Here is a 12,218-nt window from a genome sequence, read left to right as displayed (position 1 = left end):
CTGTTATTTTAACAGAGACACCAAGCGGCACTTTAACTCCTACCAGGGAGGGGAGGGGGTGGGAGGTGGATTTTAAAATTGAGCATTCAGCCTCACCGCCTTGTTCCTGCTGGAATCCCGCTGGCCACCATTGCCGTAAGAAAACTACTAGGCACTTGGTTTAAGTGTTAAACAAAGCTTTAATCAACTGTTTTACAACATGGTGGTCTAGTTGTGTCCTTCACTAGTTCCCGTTAAGAATGTCCTACACAAGCGGGGCCCGTGCCAGAGTATTTATACTCTCCTTGGACAGCGCCACCCGCAGGCCGCTCTATTATTTCATAAGTCTTTCTTTCATGAATGACTGATTCATGTCAACCATTTTAACTGCTCACTTTAGTTAGGTGGTTGAGGCGCCTGCTGGAAGTAGGCAGACAGCCTCATTAATTTATGCAAATTGGGTTCTTATTACATCAATGGGACCCTGATTGCACTTCAGCCTGGTCCTGAGTGGGGAAATTTGCTGTGGCTATCCCTTCAGATGAAGGCCAGTCAGCAGCTGTCATGAGGTCCAAGGTAGTGGAAATCTTTCCCTGTGGGACTAGGGGAGAAGGGGTCCTCCTCCGGGACCCACAAGGAAAGTAGCAGCCTCCCCTGCTCCAGACCCCCTGCAAGACCCTCCCAAAACTCCATCACGTGACCTATTGCCTTCCTTTGGTGCCACCTGAACTGCTGCTGCCAATTGTGCCATGTTCTGCCAGCTTTGGGCAGACATGCAGATGAGGCCCGGGCATTGAAATACCCCAGGCCTCAAACTTAGGCTTGCACATGCATTTTGCACTTGCCCTGGCTGAGCAGACTGACATGACTGCCTACGTGCTCAGTAAACAATATCCAACATAACTACATATCATCATGCATCTTGCAATCTCCTATCACACACTGACATGGACATTGTTGGAGATGTCAGATTGGAATATCTGTACCTTGTGGCCGACATGTCCCCTCATCTGCCAGAACAGAATCTCCCAAAACTTTGCACGTCTTGTAGAAGATCCAGCTACAGCAAACTGTGGATTCTTGTCACGGTGTGGATACTGTTCCATGGCTGCTGAGAATGACTTGCCTATGCCAGAGGATCTGTGCTTCCCCCAGTGCCTCCACTGTGACCTCAGAAGTGATAACATGCTGTGGAACAAAAAGAGTGGAGTAGGAAATGGCAACTTATCTGAGGAGTCAAATAAAACAGAATATACTAAACTGTTAGTTACTTGCATGCATAACATGGAACTAGAGGCAGATGGCTACAGATGCCATTTTGAAAAAGATGTTAAAGCAAGTGCAGGTTGCCGGATATATACAGCACTGAGTGCATGTTTTTTTTAAACAAAGGTTTTGTCATTCTGCTTATTTTATATTTATGCACAGTGCTTTTCAAACTACTTTTGCTGATTAGTATACTGCATGAAATCATGGACTATAATGCAAATTCACCAGATACCTGGTAACAGTAGGTCAATGTTTTACTTTCCTGTATAATCTGTTGCTTTGGCAAAGTTAGACATATTTTTCAGCAGCATATCTTTTTCCTAGTTGAGATTTGTGATGTATCTTTTTTGAAAGAAGTCACTTCAGGTTGCACTTTCCTAACAATTTTACGCAGTTCAGTGAAGCTCAGACGCTGTTCACTTTTACCATGCACATACCCTTACTTTGGGCCTTTGTAGCAACCCAGCTATTTACTAAAAAGCAATCTATGTGTGGTAAGATTTTTGCCAAGAATGAAAAGCACAGCTTGAGAGAATCATGGCTGCCAATATTGCCTCTTTCTGGATTCCTTTTTTAGGTATTAGAGCTAGCAACATATATCACATTCATTTGCAACATTAGCATATTTTATTACTACATAAAGGAGCTCAATGGGATGGCTATATTTGAATCTTGGCAACTGGCTTATGATGTCTTACCACCAGTGGTAATTTAGCACAATGATTTACAGAGAGTACGTTATGCTCAAGTGATAACTATCACCCGTCACGGCCACAATTGTTTCCAAATAGCCTTGGTGTCGTCAACTTGGATTATCAACCTCTAGAATCTCTCTGTGCCTGACAGTCTGAATACTGCCTTCCGTATTCGTTTCACGAACTATAAATCCGCTCTCCCACACATTCTCACGTACACAACCTTAGTGGGCTGTCAAATTTATCAAGCATTTTCATTATAATTTTTGGCTACCAACAACAGTTTTAAAGCTCAGAAAACAACCCTTAGCAGCAACCCATGACCAACTAGTGCTCGAGGGAGTCGATATTTGTAATCTTTCACAGGGTGTAGGTGTTGAGTGATTTACACTATTGAACTGAACATTTATCCCATACTGGTAATTATGGATCTGTCATTACTAGTTTTTGTCTACCCAGGCGCTTCAGCATATACAAATTATCATTCTTTAATGTTTCAACGTCTCTGTGTACCCACATTATTTCAGTTGCCACTTGTTTCAGGATATGAGCCATATGTAAGTTCCAATGTGTGAATGCATTGTGGTCATTTAAGAGCCAAATGTTAATCTATTCTAATACATCACACGGTTTAGTAAGAGAGGTTGCATTACACACCTGCAAGTACAGAGCCTCTGGCACTCTTTGGAAATGTTTACCTCTTCCTCTCTGGTCACAGTGTTCAGCCTCTGAATTGTCTGATGTTTCTAGCACTTGTTAATTTGCCTGATGGTTGCTTTAACCTTGCTGTTTCTTGCCCCTTGGGAACGGGAAGACCAACCTCCTGTGAGAATGACAAGGAGCAAAATCTCAACCTGTGTATGCGTGCCGCCCATAACGCATCTATGCAGGGACATCTTGGGGGAAAAATTCAGTATCGCCCCGTTTGGGGCGCCATTATCGGCCGTGCGCAAAGTTTAGCGCCTGGCGCTAATTATCGCCTCCGACAGCAAACTTGGCTTTTATCGCCCCTGGAGGTGATTGGAGCGCTAAATCAGGCGCTTCACACCTGTCTTAAGGCGCAAAGGCCGAGGAGCGAGGCGCTACCTCAGAGCGCTGGCGAAGCAAGGAAGGGCAAATCAAAATGAACCTGCAAAGTGCTGCTCAGTACCCAAAACTCCTTCACACAGCGTTGAATCTCTCCAGAAGTCAGTCTCTCTCTCAGAATGCGTGGTGCAAAAATGTCACCGGCAAAAAAAGGCAGGAAGCAGTCGCCTTTAAATAGCGCTCCCCCAGTCCCTTTCTGACAGCATAATACTCCCCTCAACCTGTCGTTGCTAGCGGCAGGTGGTAAGGCAGGGGGCGCCACTCAATATCCAGTCCAGGGCGTTAACGGGGCATTGCGCACTCGACTGACATCATAATCTGCCGGCGCAGGAGATCGTGGCGGTAGTGTTTAGCGCTGCCGCAAAATGTCTAGTTAATTTCGCGATCGGCGCAAACATCGCCGCGCCCGGCCTCTAGTTGCTTTGCGCCCCAATTGGCGCCCTCTTAAGGCGCTAACGGGAGGCGCAAACAACTGAATTTTTCCCCCCTTGTTACTTATAATTATTTTCCATTTCCTGTTATTATTGACAAAATAGATGATTGCTGTTCATGGCTGAAGCCATATCAAAATAAAACGTGACTGTTTACATTAATTTTATCCCTGGTGGTCTCTTGAAGCAATTTCTGAACACTAATCTAGGTGGGGTGGAAAAAAGTTTCAATTACTGCCAGCTTAGGAAATATGGACCAATTTCCTTTGTGATCGAGTGGGGGAGTGATGTGCCTCTTTCCTGGCAATGATGATAAGCTCATTGTTCTAAAGAACATATAAGTATGCCATTTCCTTGATCTCTCTGAGTGTGCTGTGTTTCCTAGTGATATTGGGCAGATATCCCAATCCCATGATCCCAGCCTGTATTGTAGTAGGATTGGATTGCAGCGAGCATTGCACTCACTGGTTTGCACATGATCTTCCAAGGTCAGCCTAATTATATATTCAATAGAGCCTGGCCATGATTGGGGCAGGCACTGGCAACTCGGTTAACTCATAATGAGATTCCCTTCGTGGCAGTAGTTTTTAAAGGGCTACTGCTATTTAAGGGAATGTGATTTTCTGCTGGGCAGCCACAAAATCTATGACAGAAATTCTTGGCATTTCAATCAACAGCACAGAGGAAAAGTGGAGGAGTCCTGCTCCATTTTTGGTTGCAGCACTGGAGGTACAGCTAGAGCAAGTCCAAGAAGGGAAGGCCGCCCTAGTTGGGGCCGTCGGCCATATGCACTATGTGGGAGCAGGTGTCTGAACAAATCAAGTCCAATGTCTTTATGAATTGAGGTGAGATTATCAAAAATAGTTCCACAGTTCTGGAAAATGACAAAGGTAAGACTACCCTGTAGTTGCCTAGACAAGGTAAATGGACAAATATGCATGCAGGCCACAAACCATTTCCTTTCAACCTATTACAACTTGACTGAGGTTACATACAAAGCACCAAAACAACCTTACAGCTTCTTCACAGATCCACATGCAGGCACACATTGCAGCAAAATCAGTTTTGACTATCTCAAATAACAACAGAAAACGCTGGAAAAACTCAGCAGGCCAGGGCTGCATCCGTGGAGAGAGAAACGGAGTCAACGTTTCAGGTCAAAGACCCTTCGTCAGAACTGGGAAAAAAGCAGGAAGAGGGATAGATTTTAAAGCAAGTGAGAGCTGGGAAAAGGCGGGGGAGGGGATGAAAGAACAAAAGGGAAGGTCAGAGATAGGATAGAAAGCAGGAGAGATTAAGAGACATTAAGAGATATACAAGGAATAAAGGATGGCTCTAGATGAAGTGTGAATGGCCCTGGCCAAATGAAGGACAGCTGCCACATGGGAGGGAAGAAAAAAGCCCAGACTATCTCAATGTAACTTCCAGTAACCTGGAGTTCGGAAAATGGGTTGAACTTGCTGAAAATACTCTCTCAAAGATAACAGGTAAAAGATGTTAATCTGAGGTTTGGGATGAGCAAAACTGTTGCCTAAACTGGAAGCTCATTAAAGTTAGAGATGTCAGTGATGGGGAATGGAAAATGTGCCTATTTTTGTAGCTAGTGTCGACATCAAGCTCTCTCAGGTCAATTATGATGCAAGTTACAGCGTTTTCACACAATACTGGTGCAGAAATTCCGATCCCTACGCTGTGTACTCACCCGTAGGGACATCGGTAATGCTGGTTTCAGGCATGCGCTGGAAACCAGCATTTCCGATCTGTCAAGAAAGCTCTTGTCAGATCCTCCGGCTGCCCTGGAGCAGGGCCTCTGTGGGCGGAGAGTTCCGCTTTTTGGAGACCCTCCATCCGCAGAAAACACTTACCATTCTTGCGCCTAGTAAAAGCAGGCGTAAGGGGTACCAGGATAAGAGTTGAAAAAAGTTTTTTTTTTAAATTTCCACCGATTTATCATTTAAAAATATTTTAAAGAAAGGTAAGTTTATTTTTAGCCCCATTAAAAACTTTAATTATTTTTTTCAAAAAATAACATTTTTGTTTAAAATACTTAATTTATTGTAATTTAAAGTCATTTTAAAAATGTGATTTTTTAAAAATTTATTTTAAGTTTTACTATGTTTTGGGGGTGATCTCTATTCATATATTTGACAGGTCTTCCTGTCAAATGTATGAATAGAGATTCCCTTCTCTGATTGGTTCCCCATGGCCCATGTGATTCCAGGGACGCTGCGAACCACCTGCGCCTCTGGGATACGTGGGCCCTGCACACCGGCAGTTTGGAGAGGCCCAGGATTGGAACTCTGCGCCTCCCGGGAGCCCTCCAGTCTTGGCGCAGATTTTTCCAGATCGCAGACCTCTGCCCGCAGGAGGCCTGCGATCGGAATATCTGGGCCTATAAGTTGGTGCTTGACTGCAGATTCAAGTTGCATTCACACCATAACAGCAGTAATCCAAAAACCCTTTACACCAATGCTACAGTTATAGTGTAAATGCAACCTTAGATACAAGGCTCTCTACACTACCCTGACAATGGGCCGTATATTCCGATCCCTACAGGTGTGTACGTGCTGTGTACACACCCATAGGGACATCAGAAATGCCAGTTTCAGGCATGCCAAGCGCATGTGCTGAAAACCGGCATTTCCGATCTGTCAGGAATGCTCTTGACGGATTGGATGCCTGCCCTGGAGAAGGGCCTCTGTGGGTGGATAGTTCCGCTTTCTGCAGAACCTCCGCCCACAGAAAACCCTTAGAAATCTTACGCCTAGTAAAAGCAGGCGTAAGGCCTGCTTTTACCAGCATAAGAGTTGAAAAAAAGCTTTAAAACATTTTTTTCATTCATTTATCATTTAAAAATACTTTTTAAAAAAAAAAGTAAATTTATTTTTAGCCCTGTAAAAACTTTTAATTATTTTTTTCAAAAAATTAAATTTTTGTTTAAAGTATTTATTGTAATTTCAACTCTAAAAAAAATTTTTTTTTAATATGTATTTAATGTTTTACTGTGTTTTTGGGGTGATCTCCATTCATATATTTGACAGGTCTATCCCTTCTTTGATCAGCTCCCCAAGGACCACGTGATCCCCGGGATGCTTGCGAACCGCCTGCGCCTCTGGGATACGTGGGCCCTGCACATTTTGAGTTGGAGAGGCCCAGGAGCGGAAGTATACGTACCTCGGGAGCCCTCAGGTAAGTCCGTAGATTTTTTCCAGATCAGAGGCCTCCGCACGCAGGAAGCCTCCGATCGGAAAATACGGCCCATTGCACGTTAAACCTAACCTCAGAAGAATAACCCGACGCAACAGTGTGACACATTTCTTTCCTAAACCAGCCATTCTTGTGATCTTCTCTAACCAAAATTACGAATTGATATCAAATTATGTTTAACGTTGCTCGGTAGGCAGTCCTGTGAACAGCACTGTTCTGTGGACAGTTTTGTACGCCAGGAACTTGAAACTGGCCAAACCTCTAATATTTGGCACTTGGCTTTCTAAATTCAAACTTCCAGCCTGCCCCACCAGAAACTCAGTTTGAAAATCTAGGCACGGCCCAGCCATAATCATCCGATCATTTAAATTAATAGTTGCAAGCTTGTGCGCCCCCTCACGAGTTTCCAATATGCACTCTCGGTGGATGAGGCTTCTTGCCAGGAGAACAAAATGGGAAAATGATCACTTTCCGTTCAGCAAAGAAAGGAAACTTTCATTCTATTGGTAGGGCCTGGATTCAAGTGCAGCAACCAGAACTGAAAGGATAGCGCTCTACCCGAAGCCAAAAATCTCTGATAATGCCATTTAAAATGCATCAATCTTCTTTAATACTGTCAGCCTTTAATTTATGGTGCATTTTGTACATTTTTATTTTTGTGTCTGTTTAGAATCTACAAGAATTAACCCATGAAGAACCAGTGGGGGGGATTTTAACATGGGCGAGCAGGTGGGAGTAGGTGTGGGTGGGGGGTTAAATGGCTAAAAATTCGAGGCGTGTCAGGAAGCTGGCTCCAACCTGCCAACCTCCAGGTTTTACCTGAGGTGGGACAAGGTGTGGGCAGCTAATCCGTTCTCAGGAGGCGGGTTGACATTTTAAATATGATAAGTTGGCTGGAAGCCTCGGATTTAACCAGCTTTGCAGGTTTTACTGTGGCCGGCCAGGATGCCTGGGCTTCCGAAAACCAGGCAGCTTCAGCGAGGCGAGGAGAGCCTCGGGGGGCACTCCTTGTGGGCCAGGAGGTGTGGGAGTGCTTCCTTCCAGCCCCCCAAGCATCAGACCGCCCCCCCCACCCATACAAACCACCTCCGCCCCCCCACCCCAGGTTGGGGATCAGACCGGATATCGGACCCCTCACCCGGGGTCGGGGATCAGACCTACCTAGTCCTGCGGTCTCCTCCAGGGTCCTCCCAGCCCAACTGAAAGCCAAGCCTATCAAACAGGCTGACCTCCAGGCAGCAAACCTGCCAGAGTTCTGGGTTTCCCGCATGCTACTGGATCACTTCCCAGCCCCTCGCTCCCAGCATGTCGGTAAGTAAAAATCCCCCCCCCCCACTGTCTTTTTCTTTGTCTAACAATCTGCCTTATAAAATCTACATTCCTACTGATCCACACACATTCTAAAATTGTCTTGCTTTTTGTATATCAACTATAGTGCTGCCCCATCAGTTATTGGTGTTAAGAAGAAAAAGACAAACTTTTTTTTCTTTAATGATTTCTTACTGTGAGAATTTGGAAGTTGATTGCAATCACTTTGAGTTCTACTGCTGTACACTTAATCTATAGTTTTATATAATAATATGTTTATTCATTAACACATTGTGTATCTTCAAAGATAGTGCAGACTGTAACCCTGTTTGGTATACTGCATATGATATTGCATATTCCAATAATTCTAACTGGCCAAGTGAATTTGTACATACAATTGGAAGAATTGTGAAACACTTGATCATTAATGTTCTGTGCAGAATTTTTAAGATTGATGGAGGCTGTTTGAGGGAGGGAGTGTATCAGGCTGGTCCTTGGGCACATCGAGCGTGCAGTGTGAATATAAATCAGATTATCCATTCCTGGTCAGTAGCTTGACCTACATATATTGCATCAACTCTTCGAATCAGAAGACTAACCAACAGTGGTTTGGTTCAACAGGATCATTGGAGGAAGTCAGCTGCTGAAGTTTTGATTATCATTTTTTTTCTTTTAAACTCCACATTGTTTCCTCCTCTAAGGGCTGTTTACAATCATGGGATCTCATTCTGCTGGGACCTGTGCTAATTCTGCTCCATAATCCCGACATAAAATGTGCTTGAACTATGGTGAATGTTTTCAGCGCTTATCCCCAAACCCACCCCTCCTCATTGTTGACAAGTCCTCTATCCCGCACCTGGCCACAGACTGACAAAATGTACCAAAGATATGGCAGGCTGCTGGCTCTGGGATATAAACTAGTGACTTATCGATCAAGACGCAAGTGCTCAAATAAATAAAATATTTCCTTATCTAATTGTGATTTTATTTCATTCTCACATACATGTGATGTATAGAGATTTTTCATGAGGAAAAAATATACTTTGAAAAAATCAGGCAAGTCCTTTTTAAAAATGGAAAGATCCAGTGTAGGCCGTGGCCTATCGTAGATTTTATATGCTCTACTTATGTTGACGCCGATGGCTGTGCTACAAATTGTAATAACTTTGAAGAACAATAATTAAAGGTTTTACTTTAGCCTGTTTGAACTGGTTCTTTGATATGCCCTAAAACAGGAATATAAACTGATTGACACTTCTGTTTAGTAACAAGTTCGAAAATGCAGTTCGTGCAACTTTGCAGAACAGTTTAAACAGAGGTGGAAGCATAATGTTGATTCGCCCAGTCAGCAAAACAGAAACAGCTGGGGACCTGATTTCGAATGCACCTGAGGGAAAGATGTTTGAGAGCTCGTGCTATTACTGGTCACAATTCATAATATGGTTTTGAGGTTTTAGTAAAAGAATTTTCATCCATTTATGGCACAAAACTGACAGAGCACCATCAGCATCCTGGGTCTGTGCTTGTGCATGCCGGAAAAGCCTTTACATTGTTTCTGTGGTTGAAGATTAAGTTATACATAGGGGACAGTGTTAGGTAGGAGAGAAGATCTGGTACTTCTGTAAATTTACAGCATATCTAATTCAGGAATGCCATAGAAGTACTGGATACCAACTTCAGAAAAGATTTGTTTATACAAACTGTTCATTAACAGCTCAGAAACCATTGAAATAACTACCGAGTCTACACAATCTATAGCCATTTATAATTAATTCTTAATGAGCAAAAGACATAAATGCAGCTGAATGTTTTTGAGTTGAAACATAAGAGCTAATTAAACACCTTGCTTAATTGCTGATTATTGTTCCTTTTGCTGAAATACAGTGTGAGAAAAGGTGTAATATTTTGCAATACACACCCACGAATAAATGCACTGTATCTAGTTGAGCACGAATTCCTTAATAGGACTGTTTCAACCCTCTGGCAACAGTGACTTCAGCATGCAAAGGTTATAATACTTTGTGAGTGGTAATTAGTTTAATGACATGACATATAACACGCTATTTCAACCTTTTTGGGGTTATTGTCTTTCGTTACAAATGTCAATCCATCTAAAGTAATAATAATGACAAAAAGACTATAATGCAAAACATTGGCTGACATCTAAATGGAAATATGCTTCTTTACATTTAGGACTACTGTGTAACAGATAAAATATATTGGTCCGGAATTTGCGGTGGGTAATAACAGCGAACAAACCGCGTTCGCTGTTATTACCCCTTTGAAACTGACCGCAACTTCAGGATGTAGTGCATGCGCATCCTAGCGGGGAAATCCTGAAGTTGCGGTCAGTCATTCACTGCTCTGACCCTGGCTGCGCTGTGGCCCTCCCACCGCTGGCAATCAGTGAAACTGATGATAAACTTCGATTTTTTTCTGCAGTAATTACGCCATTAAATACCCCATTAAAAGTTAGACCCTTTTGGATTAGGTGTAACTGGGGTTTTAACAGCGTATTGACTGCTAAACAAATGTTAAGGCCCTGAAAAATGAATTTTAATTTTGTGGAGTGTCAAATTTATCCATTTTAATAAAAATTTTAATTTTTAAGAAACTTAAAAAAAATATTTTAATAAAAAGTTTATTCATCTTTATTTAAGGTTTACCTTTTCCCCATGCAAGAGCCCCAATATTTGTTTTACTCTCTATAACATTTTAAAAAGTTAGAATCACAGGAGCTTATTCACTTCCTGGTTCTTGGTCTTTGAGAATTCTGCATTGTGATTGGTTGCTTAAACAGCTCGTTGACGTCACAGCAGCTCGCGCTATGGAACTCCCACTAAACTACGCTGATTTCAGTTACACGTCGGAAAAGCGAACTTCTCGCCACAGAGATCATGAGATCATGTCTGTGTGGAGTTTGCACATTCTCCCTGTGTCTGCGTGGGTTTCCTCCGGGTGCTCCGGTTTCCTCCCACTGTCCAAAGATGTGCAGGTTAGGTTGATTTGGCTATGTTAAATTGACCCTTAATGTTAGGGGATTAAATACGTGGGGTTACAGGGATAGGGTGGGATATGTGTCGGTGCAGGCTCGATGGGCCGAAATGGCCTCTATCTGCACTGTGGGGATACTGTGTGTATACTGTGTATTACTTCGGGGCCAGCGGCGAACACCTTTGCTTCGCCGCTGACCGCAAATTACGGGCCAATAAAAATAATTACAGAATGTTCAAATAGCAAACAACATTAATTTGATGTAATGAAAGAAAAAAGTAGCCTTTGCTGTGCATAGTCTGCTATCTTTGGTCATAATGTTTCACATGGGGAATTATTTTTGGAGTGCGATGATTATTATTATGCAGGTAGTGGAGGCAGCCATTCTCCACTAGCAACGTCCCACAGACAGCAATGAGATGAATGACTAGTTAATCTGTTTTTTGCTGGTATTTGTTGAGAAGAATGTTGTCCAGTGAAGCAGGAAAATGCTTGCTTTTCTTCAAACTATATTAAAGTTTGAGGAAAATCACATTAAAAAAGGCTAAGAAAAATAGATGGATGTTATTGTTAGCTATTTATATTCACTTAGAATATAAGAAATAATTAAGAAAGGTTTACTACCAAAGCTCTGTAATTATTATTCTCTGAAAATGATCTTTTCCACACACAGAGATGGTTCTCTAATGAGAAGTAACTTGGATCAACACGTGAAAAGCTGATTTAGCTACTATATAAACCCTATACTGGAGTTTGGTTTGACATCCATTTCTGACAAGGACCCCAGGTAACCCAGGATTACCAGATGTAGTGGACTGGAATCTACCCTGTGGCATTAATACAGGCAGTATCTTTTTGACTTGCTGTTACAAACATCATAAATCTCATCGTCTCAGAAAGCTCGACCTTTCAGCTTCACAAATTCAAGCTAGATTATCTGCTTCAAGATAAATAGAACTGCCTTTCTATCTTCTTGAGGAGATACAGAGCTGATTAGGGATAATAACTATTTCTCTAAGTGACATCTGTTGCTGTTGTTAATCATCTCTTAGCTTACTGAAAATCAATACAATGAGAAATTAAGAAAACATCCTTCAGATTGACGGAATATCGAGCTCCATTGACCTCAGATCCCGATCTTAACTAGTTTTAGCATTGTATTTTCTGGGGGTGTAAAAAGATATCTCTAATCATAACTCTATGGAAAATCAAAGCTCTAACCTCCTGAAGGGGCTCACTTAACTGGTTG

At 42.5% G+C, this 12,218-nt stretch overlaps 1 protein-coding gene across 1 annotated transcript in view; it reads left to right on the top strand.

Moving 5' to 3' along the window:
- The window catches only part of LOC147113393 (uncharacterized), a 374,107-nt gene extending 362,297 nt beyond the window's left edge, over positions 1 to 11,810 (top strand). Inside the window, exon 25 of the transcript XR_015079196.1 lies at positions 11,643 to 11,810. The gene's annotated coding sequence lies outside the window, so the exon portion shown is untranslated. The remainder of the gene's footprint in view (positions 1 to 11,642) is intronic.
- Positions 11,811 to 12,218: the final 408 nt, after the last annotated feature.

The sequence above is a fragment of the Somniosus microcephalus genome, chromosome 8 (assembly GCF_052327205.1).
Source record: "Somniosus microcephalus isolate GS21.2 chromosome 8, FLI_Smic_1.0, whole genome shotgun sequence".
Taxonomy (NCBI): Eukaryota; Metazoa; Chordata; class Chondrichthyes; order Squaliformes; family Somniosidae; genus Somniosus; species Somniosus microcephalus.
This window is presented reverse-complemented; position numbering and strand designations above follow the sequence as displayed.